General features: G+C 47.4%; 1 protein-coding gene across 1 annotated transcript in view; it reads right to left on the bottom strand.

The window, feature by feature from the left end:
- Positions 1 to 21,980, bottom strand: part of Adamts17 (ADAM metallopeptidase with thrombospondin type 1 motif 17) — a 332,924-nt gene that overhangs the window by 224,592 nt on the left and 86,352 nt on the right. The window lies entirely within an intron of this gene.

Genomic DNA, 21,980 nt, shown 5'->3' with positions numbered 1-21,980 from the left:
GTGGGCAGTTCCAGACTGGTCTACAGCCACGTGTTTACAAACTCTTCATGAATGGGTCTGCTCACAGTTTCTCGAAGGCTGCTGATGCAGCACACACACACACAGCAGCTTCCTATGGCGGAACATCTCCGAAGATCCCAGCAGACTGTCCTGGGTCAAGTGGGGGAGGGGTCACAGGGCACGAGAGAAGCTGGCCAAAGGCCGTGGGCTGCCACACCTGGCTTCACTGCCCACCTGGCTTCACTGCCCAGTGGTGAGCGCACAAGTGAATGCAGTGCAAAAAGGAGTCCCAGTTGTTAGGCTCATAGCCGGTACCAGCTCTACACCACCGTCACCTTCAGTCAGCTGCCTCCACTCCTGGTTTTGCCCCACGAAAGGAAACAGAGCTGTGTCCATGTTGTTCTGTCAATAGCTCTTGGACCAGGAACCTTTTTTCCACATAAAATCTCCATCTTCAGCAGAGACTACCAGGCCTCACCCATGGTTCTGCCTCCCCCCTCCAGCCTGAAGCTTCACCTCCCCGTCCTCTTTTTTGGGTGTACAAAGTAAAGGTAATAAAGCCATGAGACAGAATGTAGATTAATAGAAATGGGTTAATTTGCATTATAAGAGCTAGTTAGAAACAAGCCTAAGCTATTGGCCAAGCTTTCATAATTAATAAGAGCTGGCTGGTGGGACAGAAAAAGTTTAACTACAGGTGGGGCCCCATGACAGTTTTAGCAGCTTTTTAAGAAGAGGAGGAGGGATTAAGCTAGCATGCTTGCTCTTATTGTCATGTGACTCTGCATGTTGTGCTGTAGCAAGAAGTCCCTTACCAGGTGTAAATAGCACATTCTCAGATTTCCAAGCCCCAGAACTTTAACCCCAAACAAGCTCCACTATTTACAAGTTGCCTGGCCTCAGGTAGTGTGCTACAACAATAGAAACAGGTCTTAAAGTGATTAGTAAGTGTACTGGCCCTTAAAATATGGACTTGCATCAAGGGAAGAGGAAGGCTCAAGTGAATGGGTGATCAGAGATGGTCCTGAGAAAATGTGGATGCTGGCCAGGCCCAGAGAGACTTCCTGCTGTGAGTGACCACAAGAAACCGAGGAACATGTATATGCTGGCAAAGGCACACCACTGGTATGGAAGCTCTGGTGCTGTGGGATGTTCTGTATGTCCTGTGGGAGCCCTTCTTGGGTTCTTTGTGGCGTTACCCAGCAGGTCCGCATAGAGGATGATTAGGACCATGGGCCTGAGTGCAGGTGTCTGAGATGGTCTGCACTTGGCTGTGCTGGGGGATGGTCTGTATGTCAATTTGTTCTGATTGATCAATAAATAAAACCTGATCGGCTGTGGCTAGGCAGGAAGGATAGGCGGGACTAACAGAGAGGAGAAATACAAGGACAGGAAGGCAGAAGGACTGACTGCCAGATGCCGCCATGACCAGCAGCATGTGAAGATGCCGGTGGGCCACCAGCCACGTGGCAAGGTATAGATTTATGGAAATGGACTAATTTAAGCTATAAGCACAGTTAGCAAGAAGCCTGCCACGGCCATACAGTTTGTAAGCAATATAAGTCTCTGTGTTTACTTGGTTGGGTCTGAGCGGCTGTGGGACTGGCGGGTGACAGAGCTTTGTCCTGACTGTGGGCAAGGCAGGAAAACTCTAGTTACACTCTGGTAAGGGCTGCATTCCTCAGGGAGCTGTAGGGCCCTGGTCAAAGTGAAGTTGGGGTGACCTGTCTGCTTGGCAGCCTGGGAAGGAGCCGGTGGCTCACCAGCTCTCTCCATTGCTGGGCTTTTTGCAGGTATATGGGAACCTGAGGTAGATTTGGCACACCTGCATCATGGCCCATGCCTGCCTGTGAGGCTGCAGGGAGGGAAGTCGGATGGTACCCCCAAGAGTAGCTGCTGCATCCACTGTCCATTGCTATTCCTGTCTCCTCTGCACCCAGCCCTGATATCAGGGAGACTGAAGTTGTGACCAGCCTTGGCTGCAAGCTCCAGATGGAGGACGGCTCTTAGGAATCATCCTTTGATTACTCCAACATGGTAGCTCACCATGTCCTCAGTAGGCAAGGAGAAGCCCATGTAGAGTAAAGTTCTGAGCAGCCCAACAGTAAGAGAACAGGACACAAAAGGTCATTTCAGGCCATGAGACTCTCTTCCCACTAAATCTCGCTCCACCCATTCCAGGTGTTAAGGGAAGAAATGGCTGTGAGCCAAGCTTCCATAGGCCATTGTTCCAATTCTGCTCTGTAGTGTGAGTCTCATCTATGCCTTCCCTCGAAAACTTCAGCCTTGGAATTTCTGCTGACATCCAGGCCCGTGGGACAACCATATTCATTTCAGTGGCCTTTGCCTCCTTAAGAAGCAGCAGTATATTTTAAAAGCTGGTACTCAGCCTTCACACAGGCAGAAGGGCTGTAGATGAAAAACTATAGCAAAGCTGTTCCCTCTAAACTGATAGAATCCACTCTCTTGGACTGTTATCTAGGTAGACTGTTATCTAGATAGTCTAGCACTACCCAATGTCCAGAGGGGAATACATGTTCAGTCAAAGCTGCCCACTCCATGCCTAATAACGCATGCACACCAGCAGGGCCACAGGAGCAGCAGACACCATGTCCTCTCCACCTGACCAAGGGCCATCAGCTTCCTTTGAAGACTAGGCAGGGACAGGGACGGTAGCTCAGCTGTTACAGTACCTGCACTACAAGCATGAGGAACAAAGTTATACCCTCAGAGCCCTCATAAAAAAGCTAGGCATGGAGACCCGTGTCTGTCATCTGAGTGCTGGGAGTTAAAGATCCACAGACCCCTAAGGTTCATTGGCCAGCCGGTTAGCTTACCCTACTGTATGAGCTCCAGGCTAGTGAAAGTCGCGATTTCAGAAATAAACATGAATGGTTCCTGAAAAGCAACACCCAAGGTGAGTCTGTGCACGTGCATCTCACACACACATGTGTACACATAAGTGCACGTGCACATGTACACACTCATTTACCCACCACCGTGAACAGGAACGTCAAGGAACCCTCCCAGTGGTGGAGTACTAAACACCAGGGAGGCGTTGTTGACACTGTCCTCCAATGACAGGCAAACGCTGCTTTCTCAGCCAGCACCAGAGTGTTGCACAAACGTCACCTGAAATAACCAATGTGGAGAAGAGGCAGCTGTGCCAGCCTCCCTCCCAGGCCCAAGCAGACAGGCTGGCACAGTATCTGTCGGCTCCGACTCATTCCGCTCCACATCCAACCATCCAGCCAAGGCTGAAGCTCTAGAAACGTCCTGACCAAGCCTGCATAAGCTTAGACAGAGCACATTAACTTAGAAAACAGCCGAAGAAGACCACAAATACATCCCAGGGGGTGCCCTCAGGGTGCCCATTCTTCACGGCGGCCTCAGAGTGATTCCCAGGTTGCTCTAAGGCCCATCCGACAAGTGTCTGGAGTGCAGGGCAGGCTAAATGCTAACAGATCCTCGCGCGTAACTTTTGTTAGATGTTGGTACAGAGATGGACGGGGAGGCCCAGAGGCCAGTTCCAAACCCACGAGAGGGATGCATCTGAGGCCTGTAATGGTCTCCAGAACCAAGCAGAGGAAGGATTAGGTTGTGATTGGAATGGCCACAAGGTTCCCAAAAGATAAGGGAGTCTAACTGGCCAGGGGCATTTCCACAGACAGCATCAGCCTTAGGCTTGGCCACTGAGCTAGAAAGAAGTGACTAGAAGCTAACACTGCCTTCAGTTCAATAACTCAGCAGATGCTTAAAAGGGGGGCTGTGTTTTAAAGGCAAGGTTTTATTGCTTTCATGAAGGTGCCTCACGGATAACTAGAATGCTTGGAAGAAAGATAAGTACAAAAATAGTTCCACGCCCACATGTGCACAAACACAGACATTCATCGTACCCTGAGATGCAAAGCCCACTGTTTACAGCAAACACCCCCAGACACAGGTGGTATGACTCTGCCTGGGGACCCAATTAGGCAGCCATCACTCTGTCTCCCAGCAGCCAGAAGACAAGAATGGTCCACGAGGGAGGAAGGGTGGGATTAGTCACATAGCAAGGTAGGTCTTGGAAGGCAGCCATCCTTTCCTCCGGGCACTGAGAACTCTGCTGGCACGGAAAGGAACTGTGCTGCTGGAAACCCTTCCCAGTGGAATGCAGACTGAACGCCCGCACATCCCAGGGCACAAATAACCCCAAACAGTCTTTAAAACAAACACTTCCATCGGGGTAATTGAAGAGCAGCGGTGTGCCTTGTTAATTCCAAGGCTGTGTCATGCTATGGCCTGTGATGCTTGAAGTTTTGAACTCGTGCCACTTATCAAAGACAATGAAATCCTCAAGGCACATCTACTTACCATCAAATCATCCCATGGAAAGTTTAATTGAGGCTTCAGTGATATGCCTCTTGGCAGTAACCCCTGCGTCTCACTCTTTGGCTTATTCTTATTTTATTAAAGGCATTTCCCTGGGTGCCTATGGTTCTTATTTCATAAACCAGCAGCCACTGGAACTCTCCAGACAATAATCACCTTCTCACAGGAACACCAGGCACTGCTCATACCCTGGGCCCAGCAGGGCTGAGGGAGGAAGATCTAGCCAGTTACTGTTGGCAGTGATGCCCGTCTCGCCTGACCACCTGTGAGCTGGCCGCTTTCGCCTGGGCTATGTGAGCTGATGTCTGAATGGGATTTAGAGAGGACTGATGTCACACTGTCATTTCCCAGCGTGCCCAGCATTGACTTAGAGCTGGGGGCAGTTCTGCATCACTTGCTTGGCTGGGCAACTGCAGGTTCTTCCTGAACTCATGGAATCCTGTCCAAAAGGGTCTCCTATTGTTTGCTGCTTCCTTCTGAACCATGCAGGCATGCTTCCTGGCCTCAGATTCCTCCCTAATGGTATTACGTCATCTTACAGCCATTCTGGAGAGAGCTGAGTGATCTCTAGTCAGTCCTCCTCACTTTTCTTCCTTTGAGCCCAACTCGGGCTGAGTATGGACACAAAATAAACCCTTGGCACCCTTCTTTTTCTCTGTCCCCACGCCTAATTCCCAGACCTTCATTTTACTTATAAATTAGACTGATTCCGCAACTTACCAGATTCACAAAATCAATGGGGGTGACCCCAGCCCTCACTTGGGTTGTCTTCCGAGTCCACAGATGAGGTAATGAAGAAACGGTATGTTCTAACCCATACAGATAGAAGAACCGGGTGAGGCTGGAGCACCTGGCCCGTGGCAGCTCCAGAGTCGTCATAAATCTCAGAATATGGAACTTTCTCAGGAAAGCCAACACAAGCTGGTCCAGTTGTATGAAGCAATCCACCTCACTAGGACCGCTGCCTACTGAGGGAATCACAGAAGAGGTTGGACACTCTGGGGCCACCTCCACACTCTGAGTCTCATTTCCTTTCCCCAGGGTTAGATGAGACGAAAGGTTTGTGTGGACCCAGGCTCTAGCAGTCTGAAGACTGAAAAGTGGCTTGGGACAGGCATTCACATATTGCAGGACTAGTATCAAGTCACACAGATGGGCTAAACCTCTTCCAACAAGACGGTTTTCCTCTTCATCAAAATACACCCGTGGGATGGAGGCATCGGGTCCCTTCCATCTTTCCCACCTCAGAGAGCCATGGTGTGCCACTGCTCAGTGCCTCTGGGTAAACTGTACGAGTCCCCCAACACAAGCCTGTTTCCTGAGTAATGGGAATGACTTGGCCTCTAAACCCACATAGACGGTGTGTTCACGTCTGACCCCACGAAAGTCCTCAAGGCAGGTCTTGGTGTAGAGACACTGGGTTAGGCATGTTTTAAGAACTGTTGTGTGTATATTGATTGCCCAAGGTCTCAGAGCAGAGGATCACCCATGTCTCTCTCACCAACAGAAGGGCACATTCTTAACCCTGGCGACTCACTCTCGGATCTTGGCTTCCAAAGGGAAGGTGTGTGGATTACTTTTCTTATCCCTGTGAGCAAATACATGATAAGCAGCAGTTTCAGGGAGGGAGGGTTTATTCTGGCTTGCAGTTCTAGGTGAGCATTCCATGGTGGGGGGAAGCCATGGCAGCAGGCAGGGAAGGTAGGTTGGGCTGGTTCCATGGCATCCACTCTCAGAAAGCAGGAAGAGACCTAGGACCGCAGCCGAGGGAATGGTGCTTCCCACCTCAGTGAACCTAATTTACATCTAATAGACAGAAGTTTTCTCTGGTCCTACGGAATCTTTCCAACCCACGTGCCGCAGCCGCTTGGTCCCAAATAAACACACACAGGCTTATACCATTTTTAAACTATGGGCCATAGCAGGCTTCTTGCTAGCTAGCTGTTGTATCTTAAATTAACCCATTTCTATAAATCTATACTTTGCCATGTGACTTTACATCTTGCTTCTCCTGGCGGCAGCTAGCAGCATCTCCTCCCTGTCTTTCTCCTTCCTCTCCCTCTAGTTAGAATTTCTGGCTACACCACAGGCTAATTTAAACTATATAGTCCTTCAAGGACTGCCCAGAGGTTTGTCCCTTAGGTAATTCTGGAACCTGTCAAACTGACCATATTAACCATCACAGATGGGATTTGATAAATACCAGTGAAATATGAAGTTTATTTACTTATTGTATAAAATGGTATCAAGAACTTCCTTGGGAAATTATCACCTTCTTCCTTTTGTAAAATAGTAAATCAAGAATCATAAAAGGGACTGTAAAGTCCCTAGCCAGACTGACACTGTCTCAACATCATTGTCATAGAAATAAACATGTTAATTGGCTTCCCATTCTTACAACAAGTAAGAGATTAATTTATTTGTTGGAATGAAAGATTTAATTTCTGGCTCATGGCTTGAGTTTATCATTGCTTGGTCTTGTTGCTTTGGGCCTATGAAAGGATAGGACATCTTCAAGGGACAATGTGACTAAGAGGACCTTGTCACCTAATGAATGGCAGAGAGGAAGCAGAGAGAGAGAGGGAGGGGAAAGGGCCAGGATCCAAAAATCCCCTTCAAGGGCACTACCTCAGTAAACTAACCTTCCTCCAAAAACCTACCTCCTAAAGATTCTGCCAACTCCTGACAGGGCTGCAGGCTGAGAACTGAGACTTCAATGCCCAGGCCTTGGACATTTAAGGACAAAATGACAGTAGTAATCAGAATTATTTGTTCGGTAACTCGTAGCATCTGTTGTGTGCTCGTTGCTGAGACACAGGAGAGAATGTGAGGCCCGCATCCTGTCACAGGTTTGCTGATGGTCCCTGAGGCGTGGAAAGGCTGCCTCTGTCTCATTGGTTGGATACTGTCTGAAGAGAGACCCAAGGGAGGGAAATAATGAGGCCCAGAGATGTCAGGGGAAGAGCGTGCCATACCCAGAACAGCAACAAGCGAGGCACAAGATGAAGACGAACTCAGGGAGGAGGGCTAAGGAGAGGGTCAGTGTGGCTGGGGCAGGCAGCCCAGGGCTCATGAAGCAGGGATTAAAGTCAGTAAAGGAGCCACGTGATTTGGGGTTCTACCTGTCTCAGGGTTTCTTCTAAATATGCTAGAAATCTACTGGAGGATTTGAGCAAGGAACCTGTGTTACTTGACTACAATTCTTAAAATTATTTATTTATTTATTTGTGTGTGTGTGTGTGTGTGTGTGTGTGTGTGTGTAAGTGCATGCCATGCATATCTGAGGAGGCCAGAAGAGGGTGTTATAACCTCCAGCTGGAGTTACAGGTGGTTGTAAACTGATCAGTGTAGGTGTTGGGAAATGAACTCCAGGTGCTTTGGAAGAGCAGTGAGTGTTCTCAGTTTCAGAGTCACCTCTCTAGTGCCCAGATTTAGACTTTTGAAGTCACTCTCTAGCTGCCATATACACTGTTGAGAAGGCTGTGGTGGGTGAAGAGACCTGGTAGGTGAGGCTAAGACAGCTTGGACCTGAGGAAATGGCGGATGTGGTTCAAGGGAGCCTCAGTAACAGATTTTGAAGTTATGTGCCCATCCCAGCAGGAACGAAGATATTCTAAAATGACATTTGTGCCCTTCCTTTTGGACATGAGACTATTGAACAATGATCTCCAAGAAACTGTAACTGCCCCAGGAATCCCATGCTAGTGCAGCCAGAGAAGGAACTTATCTCTGGGAAAGAGATCCCATGGAGTTCTGATCACTTCTTAAATCACTTCACAGATGAGCCCGGAGCTGAGATGGTACGGGTCAGTGGTGGACAGGCTGATGCATCGGACAGGGCTACGTAGCTACCTACACCTCCAGCTTTCTGTTTAAGCCTCATATTGGGACCCGGACTTGGGGTGGGGGTCACTCACTCTCTTTGTTTGTCCTTCTTTCCATTGGGGCCAGATTGAGTAAGTCTCCCTTTCTGCTTTTCACCACTGAGTGCCTGTTTAATTGGCTCATTGGGGACAGGTGGCTATACCTAGCTTGTGAGGGTTGGCAGGGGGCAGGTGCTGACCCCGACAATACCGACAACCAAGCAGGCAGGGATGGGTGGTAGATGCAAAGTGTTCATCAGGCATCGTCAGAAAATAAAGCCAACAACAGAACGTCTGCTTAACTACTGCGTTTTCTTCTTCTTCTTTTTTTAATTTATTTACTTTTATTTCATTTGCATTGGTATTTTGCCTGCATGTATGTCTGTGTGAGGGTGTCAGATCTTGGAGTTAGAGGCAGTTGTGAGCTGCCATGTGGGCGCTGGGAATTGAACCTGAGACCTCTGGAAGAGCAGTCAGTGCTCTTAACTGCTGAGCCATCTCTCCAGCCCCTGCATTTTCTTCTTGCAGTACTGGGAACAGGATCAAACCAGGGGCCTCGAGCACGGTGGGCAAGCCTGGGACACACACAGAGCCATGCTCCCGGGCACTAAACAGTTAATGAACTCACACGCCCTTCACCACAGGTAGACAGGCACTGAGACAAATGCTGTCTGTTGGTTCCACACTCCGTCCCCAGCACTTCGTCTGTTATGCTCATCATAGTTGTACTCAGGACGGAAGAGGTCTCATGGTGGTCAAGAGAGGAGCCAACCTGTCCCCAGAGGAACCTCTTCCACTCACTCCTTCCTGTTCCCTCAGCCGTCTCTATCATCCCGACATATCATCTTAGCTCCTGCGGACTGCCTCACACACAGGGCTTGCTGAGCTGGGTGTGGGCAAACATGTCTCCTTCTCCAACACACTGACTGTCTTACAGGTTCCTTTTCCAAGATGAAAACCTCTTGGGGTTGGGACTTTATCTCAAAACTTGTGTTTATCTTGGCAGCCAGAGCTCCATGGCTCGGGAACCGCGGCAACTGGCCCGTGAGGCTGACCCCAGGGACTCCCCGGCCTCTCTGCTGTTGTTGCCTCTCTGGGAACCCTTCCATTTAATCAGCAGCTGAGCCAAGGAGAGAGATGAGCCATCGTGGCTGCTCCTGAATCCCACCCCCCCTCCCCGCCGCCTTTGCACAGCTGTTTTGTCCTGTTTGATTCTGTAACCATGGGGTACAGGAGACAATAGAAAATATCTGGAATATTATGAAACCAAACAAGAGAAGAGCAGCAGGAACTTGAGGGAAGCAGCAACTGGTTTTTATAGTAACAATAACAATAAAGTGACTCATTTACACGCAACAACCCCCTGGATGCTGTGAGGAGACAGCCTTGTGCTGTAGAACAAGAGCTCTGGTCCATGCTCCTGCTGCAGCAACCTGAGAGGCGGCGGCCAACAGAGGTGTGAGGAGAGCGGTTGGCTATAGCTTCTGACGTCTGCTGAGACATGAGCTGATTCCAACCGCCAGAAAAGCCACACCTAGGGCCTGTGCTGGGGAGAGAGGTGGGGGCACTGGGGGCTTCCCAGTACTCCTCTTCAGGTTTTTGTTCTCGTGTGTGTGTGTGTGTGTGTGTGTGTGTGTGTGTGTGTGTGTGTGTGTGTATGTACTGTTTTGTCAGGCCAGGATTTGAACCCAGAGCATCATACATGCTGAGAGATATCCCCAGTCAGCCCTTGGTGGATTTTTTTTACATGAAGCTGTCAGCATCTGGTTTTTCCTGAGCATGCAAGCTCAGGCCTTTGTGTGTACACTCACAGATGCGGGGGGGGGGGGGGGGGGAGTGTTTCTGCCTTTTGTCACTTAGATTTAAACCAGTGTCTATGAAAGTTGACTATGCAGTCACTCGGGTGCTTGTGACTACATGGCATGCTGACTCAGATCTCCCTACAGGGATTCTATCTAATACATAAGGTTTGGAGGAAGAATTGAGCATGCCTAGAACTTTCCAAGCTTTGGCTCATGTTGGGCCCTAGGGTGGCCCTTTGAGAGCCATTGGCTCCAAGTTTTGTTTTGTTTCCTGCACCAACACAAAGGCTCCAGCCCCTGTTGAACCGGAAACACTGAAAGCAGGTCAGTGTCGCCCACACCTGGTGGCCCATCTGTGACGAGGAGAACGGATCTGGGACAGGTGGTTCATGTTGTCTTGGATAGTGGATCCATGGTAACTTTCTCGGGGTAAGAGTGCTTCTGAGATTAACATGCATGCGAGCCACCCCAGGGCTCCTTAAAATAGAGTGCTGGGCCCCACCTGCAGGCACCAGATTTGAAGGGTCTGGGTGGTACTGTTGTTGGCATCAAGGCTGCTGATCTGGGACCACACTTTGAGAACCCCTGCTTTCCGTTATTGTCACAGAGGGCCCTTTATTTCCTTGTGGCGCTTGTTAACGTAGAACAAACCTGGCATGGATAGCCTGATGCTAGAGTAGCATGCTCGTTGTTTACTGTTACTTCATTCCGACTCGTGTGCACGGCTTAAACAGTCACCCATTCACAAAAGGCGGCGCCGATGATGTGAGTGTCCCAGGTCTTTCCACGTGTTCCCGGTCGAGTCTGTAGCACTCTAACAGCTGACCCGGAGTAGAGATGGTAACCAAACTGTTGCCCTGGGACTGTGGGTGTCCATGTTCATTAGGATATTGACTCATATCCAAGGAATTGCCACCTCATCAGATTTTCCATGAACCTAGTGCTGGTCTTCGAGAGAGGCAGGATCGGGGAAGGTGTGGTTTGGAGCCACAGCCTGCGGTGGTGACCCTGCCAGGAGCACCCCCAGCTCTGCTACTGAGCTCTTGGGGGTCTTCTTGCTTCTCCCTAAGTAGCAAAGGTGGAGGGGACCAGAGAGTCTGACTGTGGAACAGCTGTCTACCCAGGAGGTCCACTGAGCAGACCCTTGCTGTGCCTTCACAGATTAATATTAGGTTGGTAACTCAGGAGTTCTAGAAGCCCTGGCAAGCCAAAGGTGTTACAAGTGCGTTCCAAACTGTCCCTTCTCTGCGAAGCCTTGGGCCACGCCAACTAAACTTTCAAGTCTCATACCATCAATTGTCTGTCCCCACTCCTTGCCCATCTACCTGTTCCACACTCGACAGTCTGTTCGTTGCTACAGGTTGGTGCTGAAGGTCTTAAAATGTCCACCTGGTAAAGGTTTGGCCCCAGCCTGACACTCCCGGGAGGCGGCAGAACCTTGGAGAAATGTGGCCATTCAGGGAAACTCCTTCAAGGGGTTTGAGACCCTGGTTGCTTGCTTGAATGTCTATGCACCCCTGCATGTGCTCTCTCCCCACCTCCCAAGCATGCATTTTCTTCCTCTCTTGCAACATAGTGAAGGATTTTGCTCCACCATGAATTGTCATGATAATAATCTATCCTCCCAACTGGGCCAACTAAGCATCAATGGACGCTTCTAAAGCTATGAGTAAAAACATCTTTTCTCTGGTGCTGGAGAGAGGGCTCAGCAGACAAGCATTTGCTGCTCATATGGAGGATGTGGGTTTGGTTCCCAGCACCCACCCCACTTCACAACCGACTGTAACTCCAGTTTCAAGGGATCTAATGCCTTCTTGCTTCTGCAGGTAACACACACACACACACACACACACACACACACACACACAAAATTAAAAAAATATGTTTTGTCATTGTAAGTCATTATGTTACCTCAGATGTTTGTTATAGTAACGGGAAGCTAACATACTCGCTGATCATCATAGAAGCCCCTTATTCTATCCTAACACAAGCCCCACAAGAAAGGGAGCCTTTGCCTGTTTTGCGCATTGAGATTCCCAGGGCTAGAGTAGCACCTGGCAGGCACTCAACACTGAATGTGAAGGAGCAGGATGTCTGCAAGGACAAGGATCCATCTGAGAAATAGCTCATGGTATAAAGACATAGAGAGGCAGCAAAAACAGGGGAAAAGAGTAATGTGGTAATGGGCAATTTAACAAACTGAGGAAAGAATGGACACGGGGCTAACAGGATGAGCTAAGAATGAAACCCCAGGTACCACAGTGAGTTAGCTGATCTCAGCTTTGCCTCTTGTGAGCGAGGTAATTTTACATGAGAAAGTGTATCCTTTTGGTGTCTTGGTTTCCTCCTGTGCTAACAAAGTAAAGCCACAGTTTAGAAGATCATTAGGGGCTAGTGTGGTGGTTTGAATGAGAATGGCCCCCATAGGCTTATATATTTGAATGCTTAGTCATCAGGGAGTGACACTATTTGAGAGGGATTAGGAGGTGTGGCTTGTTAGAGTCAGTGTGGCCTTATTGGAGGAAGTGTGTCACTAGGGGTGGGCTTTAGGGTTCCAAAAGCTGGTATGAGGCCTGGTTCTCTCTCTTGGCTTGAGGATCACAATGTAGCTCTCAGCTACTGCTCCAGCACCATGACGGCCGCCATGATGAAAACTGACTAAACCTCTGAAACTGTAAGCAAGCCTCCAATTAAATGTTCCCTTTTTATAAGAGTTGCCTTGGTCATGGTGTCTCTTCACAGCAACAGAACAATGACTAAGACAGCCAAGGAGATGGCTCTGCTGGAGCAAAGCTCTTCAGCTTCCCAAGGACAAATTAAAGTCAACTTAGCTCTTAACACCATTCATTCCCTGGGAAGTAATGTGGTGAACCGTGTTGATGGTTTGGATCTTAAATGTCTCCCAAATGCTATGTTTCAGCTGCTTGGTCATGAGCCTGTGGTGCTATTGGGAGGTGGTAGAGCCTTTAGAGGATGGAAGTTAGGGATTATAACCCTGAAGGGGATATTGGGAACGCAGCCCTCTCTTCTCTCTTCTCTCTTCTCTCTTCTCTCTTCTCTCTTCTCTCTTCTCTCTTCTCTCTTCTCTCTCTCTCTCTCTCTCTCTCTCTCTCTCTCTCTCTCTCTCTCTCTCCCCTCACCGTATAATAAATAGCTTTACTCCAGCACGTGTGCACTACCATGATGTTCTACCTCACCACAGGCCCCAAAATCAATGACTCCAGCCAACTACAGACTCAAGCCTTTGTTAGACAAGAGTTATGCAACTTTCCATCTCTCTTAACTTTTTTTTAAAATTGTTTGAGACAAAATCTTGCTGTGTATGTAGCTCAGGCTGGTCTAGAACCCAGACTGACCTTGAATTTGGGAACCTTCTGCTTTAGCCTCCCAAGTGCTAGGATTATGGGTGTGTACCACCACAACCGACTGTTTCTCCTCCTTGTAATTTACTTTCTCAGGCATGTTGTCTCAGAAAGACAGTCTGTACATGCTGTGACGCTGACCAACAGGAGATACTGGGTGTGTTATGGTCAAGAAGAGGGGACATGAGCACTGAGCAATACTAAGGAGAAGAGCCCTAGAGGATGAGTCTGGAGCTATGGAACCAGCATCAGTTCCATGCTTCGACATCTCATGAACCACCAGGCTTCTTGACCTGCCAAGCATTGAGGAGGGACCACAGTTTGTCACTAGGGACAACTCTAGGATGGCAAAGCAGAATTAGTTTCTCCACATCTATCACTCCACAGTTTGTTAGTCTAGAAATGCAAAGCCTTTCCCTTGGTTTTGTTACTTTAAATGTGTCATTGTCCTTTCGTTGAACTGCTCATAAGCCCAAGTCCTGAGCCCTCCAATGTGTCAAGGACACATGAAATTTCTCATGGTTACCTTGGGATTCTTAAAATGAATGGAGGAGCGGGAGCTGCCTTTACCTCCTTTGAAGGGCAAGGGTACTTTTTCTTCATGGTCTAAAATCACTCACAATTCCAACTCTGTCCCTAATTCTACACCTCTCGGGAGGGGGAGTCACCTACCATAGTCTTCAGGGTTTTAGATCTCAAAGCCTGAAAATCAAAGAATCTTCAAGGGATTCGAACTTCCTCATTTCTGAACACGGAAGCTATGTGCTGCCAAACAGAACCCCCATCTCAGTGTACCCACACTCTTCTCACTCCTATGACACCCAGTGTTTCGGGACTGTGACTGCCAATTCCTTGGATGACCTTAGGATGATCAATGAAGAAAGATCTCCAAGCACTGCTCATAGGAGGTTTGTAAGGGCAAAAAAAAAAAAAAAATCTCAGAATATCATATGGCACTTCCAATCTCATTCCATTGGGCAGAAGGCTATTGCTGGTTTTTGCCAGGAAGACTGAGAAATGTAACCTCCCAAGGGAGAAGATCCTGTGACTATCAGCTAACAATATTTACCATAATACCCTGGACCATGTGCCAGGTCCTAATTATGATTCATTCCAGCCTTAACCAACCATGGCTCAGCCCTTCCCTAACCACAGATCAGCTCCTTCTTAACCATGACATAATCTATTCCTGCTTGTGATAAGGTTTTGATCACAACCATCCATACCAATCCCACCAAAGACACGTGAACTGAAGTCCTAAAGACTAGGCCAAGAATTAGTCTCTGTTCAAGAGCAAATCAGGAGGTCTTAGCCTGACAGGTCTCGACCCCAGGTCAAATGACCCTGTCACAGGGATCACATACCAGATATTTATATTGTGATTCATAACAATAGCAAAATTACAGTTATGAAATAGCAATGAAATAATTTTATGGTTGGGGGGTCACCACACCATGAGGAACTAACTGAATTAAAGGGTCGCAGCAGTAGGAAGGTGGAGAATCCTTGCCTTAGCTGAACCATCTCTGGCCCTCCCAAAGCACTCTGATTTCTTATGTTGTATATATGAAGAAGTTGAGGTTAAAAATTCAGAGCCAACTTCCAATTTCACAGGAGAGGGTTGAGGGTTCTTCAGTCTTTAAACTCACAGTGCCCAAGGGAGCCTGATAAACTGTCTATATATGATGAAAGCTACAAACATTCCCCCCTAAGTTGCAGCTCTGAGCCTTGAAGGCCACCCGATGCTGAGCCTGTGGTCAGTCCCCAGCACCACAATAGCCTCGGTGGCTGACCTCATCTCTCTAGGCCAGGAGTCCAGTGGCTGGGAAAATGAATGCGTGGCCGGACTAAAGTGGCACTTTTACTGCCAGGTGCAATGTGGACTGCCCACAGTCCAAAAATATCAGTGAGCCACATGGCCTAACTGGGCCCTATTCTGACGCCACAGCACAGCTTGACAACCAAAAAGAAAACTTCAAAATATTAGAGAGATTCTCCTTCAGCCCTGGCATTACTCCCGACTGTGCCCTTCCTCTCTTTGCCCTGACTCACCCTCTCTGCCCTGCAGCGGGCAAACTCCCCCTTCCAGCCTGTGAAGGTACCAGCCTTCCTTCTTCTTGTACTGTCTGCATCCCAGCCAGAGCCCCATTCCTCCTTCCACAGAGGAAGAACTCCCCTCTACCTGGGAATTGCTCTCCAAGTGAAGTTGCCTTAAAAAGAAAAATCTACAGAATCAAGTTTACGATTTCTCTCCTTGCCATCTCACCTAAAAACAATCAAAACAAACAAACATAAACTCCATCATGGCCAACTAAACACAACACAAAGTTTAATAGATTAACCATTTCTCAGTGTACAGTTCAGTGGCAATAATGTCATTCATTAATTGTTCAGTAATTCCTGCCATTCTGATTTTATTTTTGTTGCTGTGATAAACCATCCTCACCATAAGCAATTAAAGAAAGGGTTTATTTGGCTTATAGTTCCACATTGTGAGGAAGCCAAGCCAAGAACTTGAAGCAGCTCATCACGTCAACAGTCAAGAGCAGAGAGAGAGATGAATGTGTGCATGCCTCTAGTGTTTAGCTCACTTTCTCAGTTCTTAGATGTTTCTGGACCCAAATCCAGGGGATGATGCTGCCCACAGTGGGCTGGGTCTTCCTACATCAATTAACCCAAATAAATCCCTTGGGGGAAATACCTATAGGCCAACCCAATAAAAACCATCACTAAGGGGTTGGGGATTTAGCTCAGTGGTAGAGCACTTGCCTAGCAAGTGCAAGGCCCTGGGTTCAGTCCTCAGCTCTGGGAAAACAAAACAAACAAAAAAAAAAAACATCACTGACATCACTGAGGCTATCTCCTAGTGATTCTACATTGTGTCAAGTTGTCAATTAAAACTCACCATCACAAACACTCCAGGTTTCTTCTTGTGAAACTGGAACTTTAGGCCATTGAGTGATAACTCACCATCCCCTCAGCCCCTGAACATGGCCATTTTCTGTATCCATGAATGTTCTCCTCTGGGTGCCTTAGGCATGTGGACTCCCACAGCACATATGCTTTTCTAGTTAGCTTGTTTTGCTCAGCGTCATGTCCCAAAGGTGCATCCGTGATGTAGTCTGTGTCATAATTTTCTTCTGTTTTAAGGCTGACTTACTCTCCCACCATATGCTCACACCACACTGCATTTATCCATGGGTGAAAGCTTAAGAGTGCTTCCACCTTCGGGCTCTCAGGAACGATGCTGCTGTGAACACGAGTGTGCAAACATCTGTTTGAGTACCTGCTCTTGCTTCTTCTGGTTCTATATCCAGAATTAGAACAGTTGCATTACACTTGAATTTGGGGGAGAAAACACTGTTCTGTATTTGCTGTGAAATGAAAAGTTTGCCCTGGCCGCCAGTAGTACACAGGAGTCTCCACTCTCCACCACCTCGAGAGTATTTATTATTTCCTGGCGTGGGGTGGGATTCGTTTTCAGATTTGTATTTTTAAATTATATGTGTGTTCCACATGTATGCATGAGCCTGAAGAGGACAGAGGTAGGTGTCAGATCTGCTGAACTGGACTTCCAGGTGGATGTGAGCCATCTGACACAGGCCATGAGAACCAAACGTGGTCCTCTGCATATATTCTTAATCTCCGAGCCATCCCTCCAGCCATATTTTCTGATTCTTGAAAACTACCAAATGAGTGGATGTGTTCAGTCACCCCCTTTATCCTCATAAGAACCCTGAGGGGGCTGGAGAGAGAGCTTAATGGTTAAGAGCATTGGCTGTTCTTCCAGAGGATCCACATCCAATTCCCAGCACCCACATGGTGACTCACAACTGTCTATAACTCCAGTTCCAGGGGATCCAATGCCTTCTTCTGTTCTGCAGGATCCTGAGTTCATGTGAAGCGCATAAGCTCCCACCACTGCACACACATACACATAAGAAAAGATACATTAGAACCCTGAGGATTATCATTTCCCTTGTATAGATGAGGCTACGTCTGGATATGGGAGGTAAATCACAAAGGACTATGCAAGAGCAAGATGTGGTCCCCAGGCCTAAGAGAAGAACCCATGTCCAGACCACAGTACTGAGCCTTGCTTGTCTCTTCTTCCAGTAAGGGGCCCTTCAGTAGGAGTTGCCTTCTCTATGGAGACCGTGGGGCCCTGCAGATGGCAAAAAGGACCATTAGGGGACTCCTACAGGAGTCCCCTCTGGCTCTCAGCCTCCAATTTCCTGGGCTTCCTCCAACCAGCACAGAAGGCTTTGCTCTTGAGGAGTCCCTAGGGGTCATTCTTGGGCTCCACGCCTGCCTTACACACACAATACCCAACTGCATGCTCTGTTTATGTGGCTTCCCACAAGCTACAAGAGCTGTCTCACAACACAGAATTATCACACAGCATCACTTCCCACTGATGACTCTGCATCCCCAGCCCACTAGAGAAGGACTTGCCTGCTTGATTCTAACAGACCCAACAAGGGTCATGACTCAAGGAAGGACAACCCTCCAAGGCGATGAAGGATGGTACTTCCTTCCAACCTAATCGGAAAGGGTTCCCTCGGCCAAGAGAGATGGAAACACAGAGGGGACAGAGAAGCCCCTCTGAAAATGGTCACACCAAGGCCATGCGGAGAATGAAAAGATGGTGGGCTTTGGCCTGACACCAATGTCCCCAGCATCTCATGCCTGACCTGAAAACATGACCTGTTTTGGAGTCCTCTCAACAAGCTGGTCTGAATATAGTGGCCTAGAGGTTCTCACTCTTGGCCCGTGAGGAACAGCACTTCTGGAAGGCCACAGTGTGCTGTTTACAACCCCTGCGGCTAAGGCCCAAGGATCATTATGAAAGTTGAGGAGGAAAGTCTATCAGGGAGTCTGATGTAGGTTGTGTCTCCAGCGAGTGTCAGAAGCTACACCCAATCAGTCACCAACATGACTACCCAACCATGAGCTGAACACGGACAACAACAGACACGCTGAAGTGGATGGGGGAAGCCCAAGAGGCCCCAGCCTTACACAAAGGACCACAGGCCACTAAGGAATGCTGGGAGCTGGAGAAACGGTCCTCCCCAGGGAAGAGCACACCAGTTGGTTATCCAACACCAAATGGTCATCTGTGAAAGCACACATGTAAGTAACATTATACGGAATGGACAGCTTGTATTTATGTCTTTAGGAATACACTTACTCACATGTGTATGTAACAACAATTAATGAGGAGAGAGGCCATGAGTCTGAAAGAAGAGCAAGCAGGGGTATATGAGAGGGTTTGGAGGGAGGAAAGTGAAGAAGGAAATGATGTAAGTATATTATAATCTCAAAAAGTAATATATATATATATATATATATATATATATATATATATATATATATATATATATACACACACACACACATACATACATACACACATACATATTAAAGGCAATAGTGTTGCTGCTCTGTTGAGTAATGTCCACCCTGTGTTTGTGTTTGAGGTCCTCAGTTGGACATCCCGTGTGCTGAGCTTCTCTGCTTCTCTAGCCCTGTTACTAATTCCAAAGACAGTTAGGCACAACCTATGCTTTGTTGGTCTCTATCTAGTTCTAACTAAATGTTGGTTCCACATCTCCAACGGGCTGATAGAATTCTACCCCATGTAAAAACTATGTATCTCTGTGTTTTCACCATTTTCTAACACAGTCCAGTGATTATGTAACCTTAACTGAGACTCTGGCAGGAAGAGTGAGACAAGCTGGACTTGGTCCCCTGGAGCAAGTGGTCTCAGTTAGGGATGCCCAGCCACATCCCAAACACAGAGAGCTTCTACTGGAGTGTAACTTCCATGGCAGACAGATCTCCTCAGGAGCCTCTTATGAGACAAGCTGAGGACTGAGAGAACTCACGAGCACAGACAATGCTGAGCCACACTCTCAGACACTAGAAGCACACACTGCACCCTCCCAGCCTGCACACTTATACCATTTTTATCCAGCCATCGTTATCCTAGGCCAGGCTGAGAACAGCCATACTAGGAGGCAAGGGTAGGAAGGACCCCAGGGTCACCCACATTCTCCTTTGTTCTGAATCACGTCATCCCTTACAAATGAGCTTTTAGAAGACTCTCCCAGCATCCAGGAATAAGCTAATCAGCATTCTAAATATGCTCTACCAACATTTAAAACTAACTGTATTAAGGGATGAATTGTTGTAGTAAAGTATATGCCTTTTGGCTTTCTCAGAAACTCTTTATTTCCCCTCATTTTAAAAATTAATTCTTTGAGAATTCTGTAGTCTGTACTTTGGTCATTTTCACCCCTTTCCTAACTCCTCCCAGATAGCCCCCCTTCCCTACCTACCCAGTCAGTGGCCTACTTTTTTAATCATGTCAAGACACTTGGTGTGGCCCAACTCTTGGATGTGTGGCCTTCCACTAAGAAATCCAAGCTGGAATTGTGAGTCACATGCCCTGATACTGATAGAATGCTACATTCCTTACTAACTCTTGCCACTGGATGCTGTGATTTTTAATAAGTGTAAGGAAGGCAGAGCTTCCTAATACCTACAACCCATAGCTAGAGACACTCACATTTCCTCCCCCAAACTGAAAGTTTTCACACACACCCCACATACTCATAGAAAATTGTCAAAGCCTAATTACAAGTACCAATAAAACTGGCAAACAGGAATTTGCCAGAGACTGGAGGATCTGCCCTGTGACAATAAAAACATAATTAAATGTCAAGCTTTTCTGCTCAGAATAGATTCGAATCTATTGTGACAGATTTGAGGAAGAGTCCAAAACTCTGGTACATCCACGGGACCAAGATGAAATGAATGGCATCTAAACTGGGTCATTCAAAGGAATTATCCCCCTAGGATGCAATTCCTTAAGACTATACAGAGATAATCCTCTGTGGTGGAGTGACATGTGGATCAACCAGTTAGTGGCCTTTCTACTTATCTGGCCACTTGTGATTGTGTCACACACCACACATACACAGAGAGAGAGAAATTAATAAGAGTCTGAGGCTGTCTATGACTGCCATACTCCCAGTTTTAAGACTCCCAGTTTATCAAATTACTTCGTTTTAAATATTATTTGATAACATGTTCAAGTGAATTATGGCACATTAAAATAAGCACTTACTAATAACAAAAGGCCAAGGTCCTATGTCTAATACCCTTGTAAAAGTTAAAATTCACGAGAGCCTTAAAAGGAGTGCATGCTGGGAGGCAGGAGGCAGAACAGCTAGCTCGTCCCTCGGGTAACCAGCTATGACATTAAGAATGATTGCATTCTGTCCCTGCCATGGAAAGACATGCCTCCTTAGGAAGTGAGACAAAAGTGCCAGAGAGGTCGCATAAGGATATTGGTGCCACCTGGTGATATGTGGCTAAGTGTCAAACAAATAGCCCTATAGACTAAATTATGATCCTCAGAATCACAGGGTGAAGTACTGACCCTCAATATGACTGTATTTTGAAACAGGGCCTTGAGAAATATAATTAAATATGGTTAAATGAAGTTATAAAGGTAGGTCCTAATCTAGTGCAACTGATGTTCTTACAACAAGAGGAAAGAGAAGAGGTGCACACAGAAGACAGACAACCATCTGCAGGTCCTGGAGCGCCCACAGCAGAAAGCAGATACCCGCAGACAATGGGACCTGGATCAGCGGCCTCCCGGGCTGTGAAGCATGAGCTTTTCTTGAGGCCTGAGATGTACAGGCCTTGCAGCATTCTGTGATGGAAAAACGTCACGAGCAAAGTATTTGAAGTGGTACGGAAGTATTGAGCAGACAGGAGAGAGATACTTGATTAGAATTAGCTACTTGGTCGTCCGCAAGGGGAGCACTGTACAATCAATTCATATCATAAGGGTATTTCATACAGTCACAATTAAACAAAAGGTAGCTATCAATCACGTGAAAGAGAAGCACATTCTTCAGTGTACATACTGTGCAGACATGAAGCTTCTTTCACCTGTATTCATTCTTTCCCTGAGATAAATCAACCACTCGGCATGGTCCATAGGAACCTCTCAAGTGCTCAGCCAGGTGCTGAAGGATACAGGCTTGGAGATCCAGGCTCAGTACTGCATAGCACAGAGGCTTCTCTCGGATCAGGAAGTATATGGCAAGGGCTAGGTGAGGAACTAATGTCTCCTGAGCACAGGCAAAGGAGAGAGCACATGGCAAGGCAGAGGCATACTCCAGAGAGAACTACGGTGTCCTCAAAGGCCACCCGTGAATGCTGGAAGGAACAGCCGCTCTAGCCACACACTTCCCTGTAGCTTCCCATCTTCTCCAGGCCCAGCCAGGCTTGGGCCTGGCTCAGCTCCCCCACAAGGAAAACAAGACTAACACTGTCTTTGCCCAGAGAGTCCATCATGGAACCAGTCCTAAGGGGCAAAGTGCAGACATCCATTGGCTGATTTTTGATACCTTATTATCTGATCTGTTTTGAAGACTGATAAAAATAAAATAAAATAAAATAAAAAATTATAAACTGCAATGTGTAAAATAAAGGTTGGCTATCATCATACCAGATATTAAAGAGCCTTATTAAATCACCTAATCCAGGCAGTCATATGTGTT

This window comes from Peromyscus maniculatus, chromosome 1 (genome assembly GCF_049852395.1).
Source record: "Peromyscus maniculatus bairdii isolate BWxNUB_F1_BW_parent chromosome 1, HU_Pman_BW_mat_3.1, whole genome shotgun sequence".
Lineage (NCBI taxonomy): Eukaryota > Metazoa > Chordata > Mammalia > Rodentia > Cricetidae > Peromyscus > Peromyscus maniculatus.
Note: the sequence above shows the minus strand (reverse complement) of the source record. Positions and strands in the feature narration are given on the sequence as shown.